The 16,346-nt window shown below is 38.1% G+C and overlaps 1 protein-coding gene across 7 annotated transcripts in view; it reads left to right on the plus strand.

Moving 5' to 3' along the window:
* Positions 1-16,346, plus strand: part of NCOA3 (nuclear receptor coactivator 3) — a 140,672-nt gene that overhangs the window by 66,841 nt on the left and 57,485 nt on the right. For 6 of the 7 annotated variants that reach the window (XM_028121883.2, XM_028121886.2, XM_028121887.2 and 3 more), the window contains exon 2: positions 7,898-7,979. The exons of the other annotated variant lie outside the window; for it this stretch is intronic. The gene's annotated coding sequence lies outside the window, so the exon portion shown is untranslated. The remainder of the gene's footprint in view (positions 1-7,897; positions 7,980-16,346) is intronic. 7 annotated transcript variants of the gene reach the window in all.

The following is a 16,346-nucleotide window of genomic DNA, read 5'->3' on the forward strand; positions in this document are numbered from 1 at the left end:
ACCCCGAGATCCACCTACTGAGCTAGCCAGGCACCCTGATGATATCTTTGACATAATTTTGACATGAGCATTATATATAATGAATTAAATTTCTGTTTTAAAAAATTAATAACTGGAAATATGTTAATCTTTATATTTAACCAGGAATTCTGGGATCTTCATGTTGCCCCCTTCTTACATAGCTGCTAGTGTAGATGGAAGTTTATCTCATTGTTAATGAATGCCATCACCATTCCCTTCCCCCCATCCTTGCTTGGGAGCCTGGTTTGCCTGCAGCTGCAGTGGTAGGCATCTTTCAGGAAGTGACCTTGGCTTGTATTAATCAAATTCAGAACACACAAAAAAGCTTCTTGCTAACATGCTGACTTGATGTAAAATTTTATCACATCCATTTTCTTTCAAAATGAGGCCATCTTGTAAAAAGAAGATATACAGACGACTCCTCTAATTTAATATGTGAAAGGCGCTTCTGCAAGCCATGCTTAAAAATACTAGATTTTAAACGTAGACTTTTTTATTGGCCAATATGCATAAATGTCATGAAGGCTTGTAAGTTGTTACTAGAAAATTACTTGTTTTAATGCTGAATTAAAAAAACTCTATGTATCAGCATCAAGTTTCTTTATTTATTACTACCTTAACTGACATTAAATTGCTTTGGAAACTTTATACACTATATGGATTTATTTTGAAGTCTTTTAGCGGTCATATATTAAGTAAGGCACTTTTTTGTATTGGTTATACACTTTTGTATATTGGCACTTTTGTATATGTATATTTGGGTGTTCAGAAATAACTAGTTTCTTTTTTTTTTTTTAAAGATTTTATTTATTTATTCATGAGAGACAGAGAGAGAGAGAGGCAGAGGGAGAAGCAGGCTCCCAAGGAGCAGGGAGCCTGATGCGGGACTCGATCCCAGGACCCCGGGATCATGACCTGAGCCGAAGGCAGACGCCCAACCATCTGAGCCACCCAGGCGCCCAGAAATAACTAGTTTCTTAATTTTGCTGGTTTGGGTAAGAAAATGAGTATCTTACATGAAATCATTTTCTTAGGTAGTGGTAGTGCCTACAGGGGCTTCTAAATAGAAGTTTAAATTTAAGTAAGACTCGACCACCTTGTATTAATGAGCAGTATTACTAACTACTGATTCACACATCTGCTTATTTAGGATTTAGTTGATCATTTTGATAGAGCTGTTAATATTACCTGTTTCGCTTTTATCATGTAATGCTTCTAAGAAATGTAGTCCCTTAATGTAGTATAATTAAGGTGTGTAAAGGTACAGATCTTCATTTTACCTTTGCTCAGTGTTAAATTTTGAATGCCGAAAACAGTTATTTAATGGATTAGTTTAGTGATGTTTACTGCATTCATAGATTTACATAAAATGAATGAATGAATGAATTAGGGAGCAGTTGTGTGTATTGCCAAAGGGTTCACTCTTGAGTTTATTGTGTAAAAAGATCACTCCTTGGTACTGAAGTGTTTGGAATGGTGAAATATGGGAAAAGAAAGCTTAAACCTTAGGAGCTGTACCTGCATTTTGGTAGATACAGAGTATGAAAAGAACAGGTATGTTGCATGTTTATATTAATGATTTGGAGAAGAGATGAGGAATTTATGCAAATAAAAAATTGGAATGTAGATAAAACTTAAATGTTTTCATTATCTGAGTTATTCTTATTATTTATTTATTTTTAAAGATATTATTTATTTATTTGACAGAGGGAGACACAGCGAGAGAGGGAACACAAGCAGGGGGAAGTAGGAGAGGGAGAGGCAGGCTTTCTGCGGAGCAGGGAGCCCAAGTGGAGCAGGGAGCCCAATGCAGGGCTGGATCCCAGGACCCTGGGATCATGACCTGAGCTGAAGGCAAACACTTAACGACTGAGCCATCCAGGCGCCCCTATCTGAGTTATTTTTAAAGCATTCACTGGAGACACAACCAACCTCTTTTTTTTCTTTATAAATTTTTAATTTAAATTCTAGTTTGTTAAGAGTGCAATATTGGTTTCACAAGCAACATTGTCTTTCATGATATTATAAATTGTTCTTAGAATTGCAATCTCTTGGAGATAAATCTTTCTCCTTAACCTAAGTTCACTCTTTGTCTTGATTTGATACTAGCATTAATGATTAGTTTGTTAGATATTACAGGATAAAGAAACTGGTTTCAAGGAGAAAGATAATTACTCGATCATTTCTTCCCTCACATACCTGTTTAAAATACATGGTCTTAAGTAAAAATTGTCACCTTGAACTTAAAGTGTTCTTTGCCTCTCCCTAACCCCCTCAAAAAAGGAGAAGAAAAACCGAAAAATGAAATCCTAACAAGAAAACGAATATATGCAGTCCTGGTAGCCAATGAGTTAATGTTCTTTTGCAGCCTGAGGGGTCAGCATGCAGTCTCTGTTTTCTGATTGGCTGCTAAAAGGTGAAATTGAAACCACTGTAAACTTTTGACCCTGTAGCAATTCTTGTGGAACGCCTTCCACTGGTGGAGCCCAGAGCTTCGCTCAGCTCCCCACCCAATCCTCCCACCCCCTTTCCTGTATTTATTTTGTGTGATCGTGCAGCACTGCATGCAGTTTTTCCAAGGGCGGGCGGGGTGCAATGTGGGGAGGGGGGAAGGGGAGGCCGAACAGGCACCAGCAAGTGACTTGCTTGCATGACTGTTTTAGTAACCATGTTAGTACTTAGTACAACTCAGCCAGAGATACGGGGGCTTGTTAATAAACTGGTCTGCCAACTGGATTTTTTAGTTGTTTTCTTTAATCTCAACGTAATTTTAAAAATGCAGAATGGTTATATTACTGCCATTGTTCATCAGTGGATAGTATTGTTGTGTAAGCAAAGTGTATGGCATGGTTTCTTGGATATGTTGAGTTAAAAATAGCTTTCATTTTCAGCAACCTTTATATATCCCATTAATATTTCCTATGTCTCATGTAATTTTTACACAAATGGCTAACATTTTACAAAAGTTTTTTTCTTCTTTTTTATTATAAAGAAAGGCATTTTAGTTATGATAACTGTGGAAAATAATTGTAGAAATTATCTGTACATTTGAATTTCATTAATTCTGTCTGTCTCTTTGCTGAAGTAAGTGGTTTTGGGTTTGTTTTACAGTGACCACATCAGTCCTACGAAAAAGGCAAGGTAGTTCTCTACTCTTCTTTAATATTCTCATTGGACTCTATGTCTTCAACTTCTGGTTCTTCCTTGTATTGCTGGTGTCTGGTGCCATGTAGTGAGTGGATGCTCATCACATATATTGCTGAATGAACGTAGTTGCATTTTGGCCTTTTGATACCTGCTTCTCCTTTTCTAATTAGTGATAGGTACCATATTTTGCTCATACTTCCTGCAGGCCAGTCATCTCCTAGGTACACAGGAAGCATTTAGTTGATTTAAATGTCTCATACAAGGTCCCTTCAAGAAGCTGGACTTCCAAAACATAGGTTTTCTGAAAGCAAGGCTTCTGTTTTCACTGCATCACTTCAGTTTTCAGGTTGACTCCATATAGAACTAAACATTTATTGTAATTTATTAAATGACTGTGTAGAATAAATTAGTATGAATCAGCTTAGTCCTTTCTAGTATATATCATGAGATAAGTAGTAATACATTGTTAGTTTTTTTTAACCCTGTCCTTACTTTACTAAACATGTATATGCTGTAATTTGAAATAATTCCTGCCTCCCTTGTAAAAAAGATTATGGTATTTAAACTTTAATTTAAATTTTAAAGTTTAAAATTTAAAATTTTTAAAGTTTAAAATTTAAATTTTAAAAAAGTTTGTCATCAATATATTACCAATGTACACTTGGGTACCAAATGTATTTTTACCTACTATTTATTAAAACACATAATAATGGACTAATAGTAAAAAAAAATTAAAAAAAATTTTTTAAACTGTAAGTTTACACAGCTCCAAAAAACTGGTACCTCTAGAAATAATTTTAAATTTTCATATGATTTTTAACTTATATTTGGTTTTTCCCTTTCAGCTTAGCTACAGATTTGTTGGGGTTGACTCTTGCAAGTAAAATCTGTTGTTACAGTTTTGGGGAAAAAAAAAACCCCAAAACAGCAACTATGTATTTGATAAATAATCTCAATTGTAAAATAATGTTTCATTTACACTAATTTTATGTAACCTTTGCCTTGAAATTGATGGGTAAACTTACTCTGTGGTGTTTTGGAGATGGGTGGGCAAGAGCCGATTTTTCCCAAAGAGGGTGATCCCCATCTCTATGATTTTTTTTTTTTAGGGAACTGAGGAGGGATTCCCTGGGAACAATGAGCTTAATATGATTAATAGTAGAGTCCTTGTCCCCCTTCCATTTTCAACAGCAGAAGAAAAACATGTTCATGATCTTCAGTGGCCTCTTTTTGCCCAGTTAGTGTTTCCAAGCATCAGGATTATATAGTTTGGATTTTCTTCTCTGTCAGCTCCCCTCCCCCAGTTTGATTCTTTGTTCTGGCCTTGAGGCACATCTTCTCAGACTAGCTATTAACAAAGCTCAGTTTGATTTTTTTTTTTCTTTCCCATTAGATTTCTACTGATGCAGGCTTTGATAATGTGGATCCCATCAGTCATATTTTTCATTAATTCTAGTAGAAAAATTAACCTCTCCCCCCCCCGCCCATATTTAGTATTTTGAGGACATGTTATTTAGTTTTTGTTAGTGTGATTTTTGTTTGTGTGATGGACCGAAGTCCAAATTACGAAAAGGGGTAAGAATATGCTTACTTTTGTTAAAAGTAAAAAATAAAGTCCCAAGAAATCGGCTAGGACTGTTGGCTTTGCAGAATCTTGGTTCTAGATAACCGCAGTTTTCCAGGTCCCCTACTTTACAGTACTTTTTATTTATTTTTTCAAGTTTTATTTATTTGTTTTTTTAGATATCTTTACACTCAGCATGGGGCTCGAACTCACAACCCCGAGATCAAGAGTCACATGGTCTTCTGACTGAGCCAGCCAGACACCCCTCGTGTATAGTACTTTTTAGCTTATTGACCCCTGGCAAGGTCCTGGTAGGCAAGCCAGTCATTGATCTATGACTTTTGGGGGATCACTGTAGTCCAGCTGCACACTTCCTGGGAGGGGGGCATTTTGTAGATGGAGTTCCTTTGGATCCAGGGGATTATGCGGTGCAGATTAGCTTGGGCTAGCGCTCCTTTGGGGTGTTTCTCACCAGCCGTGTAATACTTGTATTAATGTAGGTTCTCTTGCCGACCTTCCACACTAGGCAGCAGTACTTGTTTCCTGCTTATGGTACTAGGTACATTCTGACTCAGATACCTTTTCCTATCCACCCCTCTTGTTCTGTAGGTACTAACCCTACCCCACAACCTTTGTCCTTCCCCCATAAAAAGGAGGAAAACAAAAGAACCATTTCTGAAATGAAACTTGATTTAAAACTAGGCCAGAAAGCCTTGGGCTTTCTTTACAGAAGTTCTGCCTGCTTTTCCCTTCATCTTCCTCTAATTAAATTAGATATCATAAAAATTCAAGTAATAAAACATGAATTCATTTAAATACTAAAACTGATTGTTTTTTTCCCTATTTTTTATTTGAATGTACTTGGACATTCTTAAGTTAGATGTCAGATTGTTGTTTGTTGACTAGTAATAGTTTTAATTAATTTTTAGAAAGATTTTATTTATTTGAGAGAGAGCTCGAGCCGGGAGGAGAGGGAGAGGCAGGCTCCCCGCTGAGCAGGTAGCCAGATGTGGGGCTCTATCCCAGGACCCTGGGGTCACCCTGAGCTGAAGGCAGACACTTAACCGGCTGAGCCACCCAGAGGTCCCTTAATTTATTGAGCATTTATGTATCAGGTACTGATAAGTAATTTAAGCTTTTTCACTTAATCTTTGCAAGAACCTTGAGAGGATTGATCCCTGTTTTATGATCATAAATCTAAGGCTCAAAGAAGTCTTTAAGTTGGGTACCTAGCTAGTAAGTGAAAGCTGGGAGTTGAGTCTAGATGGTGGACTCCAGAGCTTCTGCTCTTAAACCGTATGCTAACAAGTAGTCATATTATTGTGGATTAGAGGATACATTCCAAGGATCCACTTCCTTTTGACATCTCATTTATAAGCTAGCGACTATACTGTAATTAGAAATAGATATGTTAGTAGATATAATAGCTCTTTTTTAGACTTTAATTGTATGGCATTTGTACACTACCTGGATTTTCCTCCTATCCTTTTGTGAACCACATATCATGAGCTTCCTTCCTACCCCTCAATTTTCTCACCTTTAAATTGGGTTTCAGATGTGCAACAGACCCTTCACATGATGCAGCTAGATTGTGGTTGGTTGTTCCTATATACTCCATGCGGATTGGCCATGGCTATGATTCAGAACTTGTAAATACATTGTTTTTTCTTGTACCCCTTCCCAACAGACCTGCCAATTCCAGCATGAACTTTAGGGTATAGTTATGGCTGTTGTCTTTATATATATACACCACTAGAATTATTGGTAGTCAGATTGTTGCTTTATTATTATATTTGGAAGTTCGTAAGGTGAAGGTGAATGTTTTATTGGCTCACTTTCTTGCTGTACCAGAGGCTGCTTCCTCAAGTGCAAGAAAGCTGTTAATATGTTCATGTATTTTATTGCAGATTATTTTTGAAGAATTGCCTTTGATTTTCCTCTCCCACTTAAAAATATTTCCTTTCTTTTTTTTTATTATTTAAAGATTTTATTTATTTATTTGATAGAGAGCAGAAGCAGGGGGAGCGGCAGGCAGAGTGAGGGGGCGAAGCAGGCCCCTGATGAGCAAGGAGCCTGATGTGGAGCTCCATCCCAGGACCTTGGGATCATGACCTGAGCTGAAGGCAGACACTTAACCGACTGAGCCACCTGGGCGCCCCTAAAAATACTTCTTGTTGGTGACCCAAGTGCAGTCTTTTCTAGAGGGGAGGAAAACATCCATGATTTTTTCCCCCTTTTCCTTTTCTTCTTCCTTGCTTGCTTCCTTTATCCATCCACCCATCTGTCTGGTAGATATTTATCTTTTTGGACTCGGATATTTAAGCATTAGTTTCTGCCACGATATTGAGAGAGATATATATTTTAAAGATTTTATTTGAGAGAGAGTGAGAGAGCGAGTGGAGCGGGAGGGGCAGAGGGAGAGGGAGCGGCAGACTTCCCACTGAGCAGGGAACCTGATGCAGGGCTCCATCCCAAGACCCTGAGATCATGACCTGAACCAAAGGCAGATGCAGAACCGACTTGAGTCACCCAGGCGCCCCTCAATATTGTTTTTATTTTATTTTTTAAAAGATTTTATTTATTTATTTGACAGAGAGAGACACAACGAGAGAAGGAACACAAGCAGGGAGAGTGGGAGAGAGAGAAGCAGGCTTCCCGCCGAGCAAGGGAGCCCGAGGTTAGGCTCGATCCCAGGACCCTGGGATCATGACCCGAGCCAAAGGCAGATGCTTCACGACTGAGCCACCCAGGCGCCCCTCAATATTGTTTTTAATTGTTATTTGTTGAGTATTCCTTTTGGACAGGTGGGGACACCCCAAATTCACATTACTGATCTGGTTTGATTACTTTTCAGGACTTGGAGTTGGTTTCCTCAACCCCTGTTTTTCATTATCCATGTTTATAAACTGTGACAAGGTATATTGTATATGTTATACCTGACTTATAAGCAGAAACAGTATTATATGGCAAAATAAGGCATCATCTCAAATTCCTAGGAAAAGACCTTGTGCTTGATATAGCATGTTTTGTTTTTGCTTGTTTCATATGTCCAGAGAAGGGAATGATGGGGAAGATTAACTTGTATGTAACTAATACTACTACTTATATTAAAAAGAAAGGGCAATAAAATTCAATACCATCCCCCCCTTTTTTGTTTGTTTTCAGGATCAAAATACTTGCTGAACAGTGGAGTCACAGACCAATAAAAATAAGCTCCTACTTGAACGTCATTTGACTGGTTAGCCAGGTAATTCACTTTTACTTTGATTTCATCCTTTGTGATTTTCTGTCTACACCCTCTGAAGATCCTGACCTTTCCTTTTATGATTTAATCTTAAACTCGTGTCATATTTCATGTTTCTCTCTTTTTTTTAGTTTTATTTATTTATTTGAGAGAGAGAGTGGAGGGAGGGGCAGAGGAAGAGACTCTTCAAGCAGACTCCCCACTAAGCGCTTTGGGCTCCATCCCGTGACCCTGAGATCATGACCTGAGCCGAAGCCAAGAGTCAGATGCTTAACCGACTGAGCCACCCAGACACCTTCATGTTTTTTTCTTTAATGATAGCATTAGTTGAATGAATGGTCTCAAAATAAGTGGATATATATGTATGTCCATATATAGGTGTATATATACAAATACAACTTTTTTGGGGAAGAAGGGAACTGTATGCTACAGTTTAATATGAGATACTACTCTCTCCTACCCCTTTTCCCTTAATGTGTGAACACTTTAATGGGGTTTATTCAAAATCTGAATCAATCCCACTTATTTTTACTATTTCACCCCATGAAGACTAGTTTCTCCAGATTGCTTGTGCTGGCATATAACATCTCATCTAGCACTAGGATAGGAGAAGTGAGAATAGAAAAAGTTGTCTGATAGCCAAGAAAGCAGTTATGCTTTGCTTAAATTTCTTTTTGTTAATAATACTGTCATTCTTTTGGTTAGCTCGGCTTGAAATCTGAGTCATCTTTGAACCCCCCCCCCCCCCCCGCCTTGCCCCTTTGATATATTAGTATTTTGGTAAACAGGCCTTATCTGGTTTTCTGTTTTCATGTCTCCTGTATTTGTACCACTTTCTGCTAATATCTTACTTCCTAGGCCAAGATCTTGTATTTGTTCAAATGTCCCTTTACTCCCTCTTATCTACTGTTTCTAGCACTTGAAATTTTGCTTAGAAAATTTCCTTAAGTATGTCCCTTTTAATTAAGCCTCTGTTTTGCTCTAAGCTTTGAGTTTCCATTCCTTGGCTTACAGAAAAAAAGTACAAACTCCCTTCTCTGACATTTGAAACAGTCCTTTATCTGGGAATCTCTCTAAACCTCCAGTCTCAGCTCTTGCTGTTTCCCTAATAAAATCCTTCAATTAATTATGATACATACCCATTATACCCATTATATTCTGAACATAGTAGAGAACTATCTCCATACTATTTATTAAAAAAAAAACAAAACCAAACTCTTTATTTGGAAGTCATTTCCAATTTACGAAATTTGCAAAAATAGAGTATAAAGAACATCTAGATACCCTTTAGCCAGATTTACGCACTTGTTTACCATTTGCATCTGTGTGTGCTCTCACTCTTTCCTTCCCTCTCTCTAAATGCATGCATAGTTCTTTTCTGAACTGTTTGAGGGTAAGTTACATTTATTGAGCTTCTTTCTTCTAATACTTCTGTATTCCCTAAGAATAGGGTCATTCTCTTATATAACTATTGTACAGTTACCAACTTCATAAATGGACACTGACACAAATGTATGGTCTGTCTTCCAGTTTGGTCAGTTGACCTAATAAAGTCTGTTAACAGCATTTCCTTTGCTTCCTGTACAGAATCCAGTCTGGGGTTGGGTACAGCATTTACTGTATTTATTTCTCTTTAGCCTCCTTTTTCCTGGAATATTTCCATAGCCTTTGTCTTTTATGGTATTGACATTTTTGAAGAACACAGCCCTTCCCTGCTTTTAATAGAATGTTCTTCATTTTATGTTTCTCTGAAGTTTCCTTGTGATTAGATTGAGGTTATGCATTCATGGCTGGAATATTGTATAGGTGATGTGACATCCTGAGAAAGAAGCACAACTTCTGGAGACACATGATTTCTTCTGTCCCTTCTTGTGATGTTAATATGGATTATTTGGCCAAGATGTTGCCAGATTTCTCCACTGTATAGTTTATTTTCCTTCCATGCAATAAGCATTTTATAGGGAGACAATGCAAATACCATGGTTCTCATCACAATTTGCCCCAGATTTAACATTCGTTGATGATTCTTATCTGATCTTACTTTTCACTGTGTTGGTTCCAAAATGGTTATTTTCTGATTCCAGCATTCCCTTTATACTATGAGTCAGCCCTTGGCATTGTTCTGTAATCAAGAGCCCTGTCTGTCAGTTTGGACTCATGATTTACTAGGTTTTTCAGTTCATAAATTCATTACTCTACCTAATTATTTTGATGCTTCAGTTGTCCTAGGTTTAGAAAGTAGAACTCTTTTTTTTTAATAAATATTTAAGCGATAGAAAGTAGAACTCTTTTTTTTTGAAAGATTTATTTATTTATTTGAGAGAAAGAATGAGATAGAGAAAGAGAGAGAGAAAGAGCATGAGAGGGGGGAGGGTCAGAGGGAGAAGCAGACTCCCTGCTGAGCAGGGAGCCCGATGCGGGACTCGATCCCAGGACTCCAGGATCATGACCTGAGCCGAAGGCAGTCGCTTAACCAACTGAGCCACCCAGGTGCCCCCTAGAAAGTGGAACTCTTAATCAGTCTCCCTGTCTTTACAGGGAGGAAAGTGTTAGAGACTAGGATGCTGTGGGGATGGGGGGAGGTGTCCTCATTGCTCGTGGACAGAGCTAGTAAAATATGCATGCTTATGCACACATGTGCATACACCAACATACTTGTACATAAACACATTTGTAGCAACATGCATATACATAGTTTAGAAATCATGAGTTTATATCCGTATGTCCAGCTTCACTCCCTGTCTACAGGCTCTTTCTCTGCTGTTACCGTTTCATATTTTTATGTCCCATTTTATGCTGTGAGAAACCTTGGCTCCCAACATTGTCAGTGCACTTACTCATTTACTCTATCCTATAATACATCTCAAATAATTTCAGAGTCATTTTGCCCATTTCACCACAGTAAACAAACTTAATTAAAGTGGAGAATTTATATGTAGTTCTTCATTGCCTTACAACCATCCTGCCCAAGACTGAGAATGAATAAATAAATATTGTATTCTTAAATTACTTGAATCAACCTTTCCTTCTTCCTTTCTTGCTTTCCCTTTCCTCTGCACTTTCACTTCTCACTCCAACTTTCTGTATAAGGTAGTTAATGGTATTCATTGGAAATGTAATTAGGTTCATTTGTTTTTCAGTTTTTTTAAAGACTCTAATCTTTTTAAAAGATTTTTAAGGGTGCCTGGGTGGCTCAGTTGGTTAAGCGACTGCCTTCGGCTCAGGTCATGATCCTGGAGTCCTGGGATCGAGTCCCGCATCAGGCTCCCTGCTCGGCAGGGAGTCTGCTTTTCCCTCTGACCCTCCCCCCTCTCATGTGCGCTCTCTCTCTCTCTCAAATAAATAAATAAAATCTTTAAAAAAAAAAAAAGATTTTTAAAATATTTATTTATTTTTGCGAGAGAGAGAGAGAGAGAGAGAGAGAGAGCGTGCGCGCGAGAGAGAGCGCCCTAGTGCACAGGCCTATGTGGGGAAGGGGGAAGGGGCAGGTAGAGGGGCAGGGGGAACAGCAGAGGGAGAGGGAGAGGAAGAGAATCACAAGCCAACTCCCCACTGAGCGTGTAGCATGGAGCCTGATGTGCAGTTTGATCTTTTGACCCTGAGATCATGACCTGAGCTGAAACCAAGAGTCGGGTGCTTAATTGAATGACCCACCCATGTGCACCCACCCTTTTTTAAAGTGGGCTCCATGATGGGAGCTGGAAGATCTTGAGATCATGACCTGAGCCAAAATCAAGAGTTGGTCGCTTAACTGACTGAACTACCCAGGTGCTCCCAGTTTTTTTAATGCTCCTTCTCATTCTGATTGGTTTTATTTTTGAATTTATAGAAAACAAGGATATTTCCAAAAGTTAAAATTATACAAAAGATACACTTCCCTTCTGTATCCTTTCCATCCCATTTCCCCCATTTCACATAGGTAACCAACCTTGCTGTTCCCCCAGCCCCTTTCTCATTTATTTTTTACATAGTTTCCATTATGTGCATATACCATAGTTTACTCAAGCAGTAGCCTATGTATAGGTATTATTTAGGTTGTTTCCACTATTTTGCAATTAAAATAATGCTGCAGTGAATAACCTTGTGAATATATATTTTTATATTTTGGGAGTGTACCTTCAGGATAAGTTCCTGGAAGTGAGACTACTGGGTTGAAGGGTAAATGTGTATGTAGTTTTTGTTAGATATTGTCAAATCACATTCCATAAGAATTACACCATTTTGGATTCCCAACAGCAATGTATGAGAGTGACTGTTGTTTTTAACCACAGTCACACCGCAAAAGTTCTTTAACTCAGCATAATATATTTTTTAGATGTATCTACATTATTGCATGTATCAGTAATTTCTTTTTATTGCTGAGTGGTATTCCATTGTGTGACTACTTTCTCATTTTTGGCTACTATGATGGATAAAGCTGCTCAGAACATTCAGGTACAAGTCACTGTGTAGATTTTCCCTTCTTGAATAAATACCCAGGAGTGCAATTGCAGGGTCTTATGTTAAATGTATGCTTATCTTTTTATTAAAAATTTTTTTGTTTCAATTTTTAATTTAAATTCTAGTTAGTATATGCTTATCTTTTTTTAAGATTTTATTTGAGGGAGAGAGAGAGAGCAAGAGTGAGTGAGCATGAGTGAGCACGAGCTGGGAGAGGGGCAGAGGGAGAAGCTGACTCCCATCTGAACATGGAGCCTGATGCGTGGCTCTATCCTAGGACCCTGGGATCATGACCTGAGCCGAAGGCATACACTCAGCCAACTGAGCCACCCAGGCACCCTATGTATATGCTTATCTTTATTTAAAAAAAAAAAAGTGAAACTGTTTTCAGAAGTGGCTGTAATTCCACCTGCAAGATAAGAGTTCAAGTTTGAATTGTTCCTATTTGGTATTGTCACTTCTTTAATTTCAGCCTGCATTTCCATGATGTCTAATGATACCGATAATAGTTTCTTACTAACCGCACATATCTCTTCTTTTATGAAGTGTCTGTTTAAATGTTTTGCCCATTTTTAGAATTGGACAGTTTTCTTATTGTAGGAGTTTTTAAAAAATATATATTCTGTCTACTGATTGTTTTCAGATACATTTTAAGAGTACTTTTTTTTCCTTCCCTTTTATTTTCTTAACTTTTATTTTGAAGAATGGCATTTTGAATTTTCAAGTACAACTTAACAATTTTTAATTTTGTGGTTAGTGCTTTTTTACTAAGAGATCTTTGCCTGTCATAGGTTATGAAGCTCTTCTGTGTTTTCTTATAGAAGTTTTGTACTTCTGACTGTATATTTAGGTCTCTGATCCACTTTGATTTAATTTTTGTGTTTGATGTGAAGAAAGGATTGAGGATCAGTTTTTAAAATGTGGATATTCTGTTCCAGAGCTATCTATTGAAAAGACTCTCCTTTTTCCATTGCATTGTCCTGCTAACTTAATCAACTGACTGTGTACAACAGAATCTTTCTGGTCTTTTTTCTGTTCCATTGATTTATATATCAGTCTTACGCCCACATACGTTGTCCTGATTACTATAGCTTTTATAGTAAGGTTTCAGAGTAAGTAATGTGAATTTTTCAACTTTTTTCCTTGTCATGATTGCTTTGGCTAATCTAGGGCTTTTGCATTTTGATACAAATTTCAGAATCAGTTTGTCAATCCCTGTAGTTTTTTAATCACTCTGAGAAACTGCCCTGCAGAATCTAGCTAGCTGGGACATCTTAAACTGTGGTCATTATCTTGTCAATTCAAGATTGCTGGGTTCTTTTTGGGTTCCTTATCCCTGTGCTGTGATGTGGAAATTGCTTTCTGGCAGAAAAGCCTGGGTAGTGGTAGGATTCATGTTGTTGCCTCTTCCCTCCCCCTGCCCCCAATTGTTTCCCGTATCTCAGGGACCACAATTTTTCACTTCCTGTTCTCTGATACCTGAATATAGTTTGTTATAATTTGTCCTGTTCACTGTAGGATAGCATTTGTTACTTTCTCCGATTGAAGAGAAGTCCCACAATTGATTCTTGGGTTCATTAAAAAAAGGCTCTTCTCATGTATTGGCCGATTTATAGTTTTTGTTTTTGTTTTAAAGATTTTATTTGTTTGACAGAGAGACACAGCGAGAGAGGGAACACAAGCATGGGGAGTGGGAGAGGGAGAAGCAGGCTTCCTGCTAAGCAGGGAGCCCAATGCCGGGGTCGATCCCAGGACCCTGGGATCATGACCTGAGCCTAAGGCAGACGCTTAACGACTGAGCCACCCAGGTGCCCCCGATTTACAGTTTTTTTTTTTTAAATTTTTTTAGCATATGTGCCAAAATATGTTTGTTAACCATAAAAATCTTTTTTTTTTCTTAAATTAACACAATGTATTATTTGTTTCAGGGGTACAGGGAACCATAAAATCTTCTTTGAGCATTTAAAAAATATACATATATATTTTTAAAGATTTTATTTTATTTGTTTGACAGCAAGAGAGACAGTGAGAGAGGGAACACAAGCAGGGTGAGTGGGAAAGGGAGAAGCAGGCTCCCCGCCGAGCAGGGAGCCCGATGCAGGGCACGATCCCAGGACCCCGGGACCACGACCCAAGCTGACGCAGGTGCCCAATGACTGAGCCACCCAGGCGCCCCCCAAAAATATTTATTTTAGAGTGTGTGTGAGCAGGGGCAGGGGTTGGGAGGGGCTGAGGGAGAGAATCTTCAAGCTGACTTCCTGTTGAACGTGGAGCCTGATGTGGGGCTCAGTCTCATGGCCTGTGAGATCACCACTGAACCAAAACCAAGAGTTGGATGCTCAACTGACTCAGCCACCCAGGTGCCCCGAGCATTTTTTAAATTATTTTTTTATTTTTATTTTTATTATTATTTTTTAAAGATTTTATTTATTTATTTTACAGAGAGAGAGAGACACAGTGAGAGAGGAAACACAAGCAGGGGGAATGGGAGAGGGAGAAGCAGACTTCCTGCTGAGCAGGGAGCCCGATGCGGGGCTCCATCCCAGGACCCTGGGACCATGACCTGAGCCGAAGGCAGACGCTTAACAACTGAGCCACCCAGGCGCCCTTGAAAGTGCATCCTTCTTTAAGCCTTGCTTTTCCTCCTATAGGCTGGTTGGCAAAGGACAGTGAAATAGCCAGCATGCAAAACTACTGTTGATGTATGGCTGAGGATGTTGGTGATTTCATAGCATTCTGGGCACTGTGCTTCCATGAAGTGTAGGAATTGGGGATCCACACCATGTGCTGCTTCTCATCTTCCCTGGGATGGAGGAAGTCCTTAGTAAGGGGCATGTTCTCATGAGGAGATAGTCACCACTGGAAAGTAGTTTAGCACTTTAAAGATGTTATTCCATTGTCTTGTTGTTTCTGAAAAGATAACTTTTATCCTTGTTCCTCTGTATGTGTGATCCTTTTTCTTACGGCTGCTTTCAAGACTTTCTCTTTTTGTTTTTAAACAGTTTGTGCTGTACTCAGGTCTAATTTCTTTGTGTTTGTTTTCCTTGGGATTCTTTGAGTTCCTTTGATGTATATAGGTTGGTGTTTTCATTAAGTTTGGGGAAGTTTTCCCATTATTACCTCAAGTATTTTATTCTTTTCCTCCTTCATCCTGATTTCTCTGACTCCAAATATTGTTTGTTAGATCATTTGATATTTCTTGCATATACTTAAGGCTCTGTCCATTTTTCTGCAATTCTTTTCTTTTCCTTAGGCTCAGTTACTTTTTTCTGTCATTTCCAATCTGAGTAATATTCAAAAATAAAATGCTTTTTGTCTCATCTTGCTCTTACAACCCACGGTAGAAAGGGGCTTAAGAAGAGCTAATGGCTTTATCAAAGTTGTATAACTAATTTGTGGTGTCATTGAATTAGAACCTAAATCTTGATTCTTTGCAAATTTCAGACCATTTTCTTTCTGTAATTTGTGAACTTTTATCTTGTAATAAGTTGCTATCTTGTTAAATGTTCATGCTGCTATGTCTAGGAGTAGGGGTGGTGGTAGGGGATTTTCATTCATTTTCTGCAATTTTACAATGTTTAAGTTCTTCTTTGCTTTAAAAAATGATTTTCAGTGGAAGAATTTAAGTATCACTGAATTCAGTAATACCTTAAGAACTAATCTTTTAGATGACATTCCCCAGCAGTGAAAATATGTCTATGGTTATTCAACAGAAATTCATCTTTAACCACAGAAGTTTTAAAATCATGAGTTTTTAGACTCTCAGGTTATGATATCATTCATGGCCTTGGAAATTAACTCTTTCAAGTACTGTCTCTTACCAGTCTTTTTCACATGAAAATTCCTTAAACCAGTTCTTGTGTCATCTTAATTAAAATGAGACCACTATGTAGTTGGATAAAGGAATGAAGATATATTGCCAAGGTCAGG

This window comes from Eumetopias jubatus, unplaced genomic scaffold (assembly GCF_037043125.1).
Source record: "Eumetopias jubatus isolate StellerSeaLion01/CBP00866 unplaced genomic scaffold, mEumJub1_p1.0 scaffold_9, whole genome shotgun sequence".
In the NCBI taxonomy this organism is placed as follows: Eukaryota; Metazoa; Chordata; class Mammalia; order Carnivora; family Otariidae; genus Eumetopias; species Eumetopias jubatus.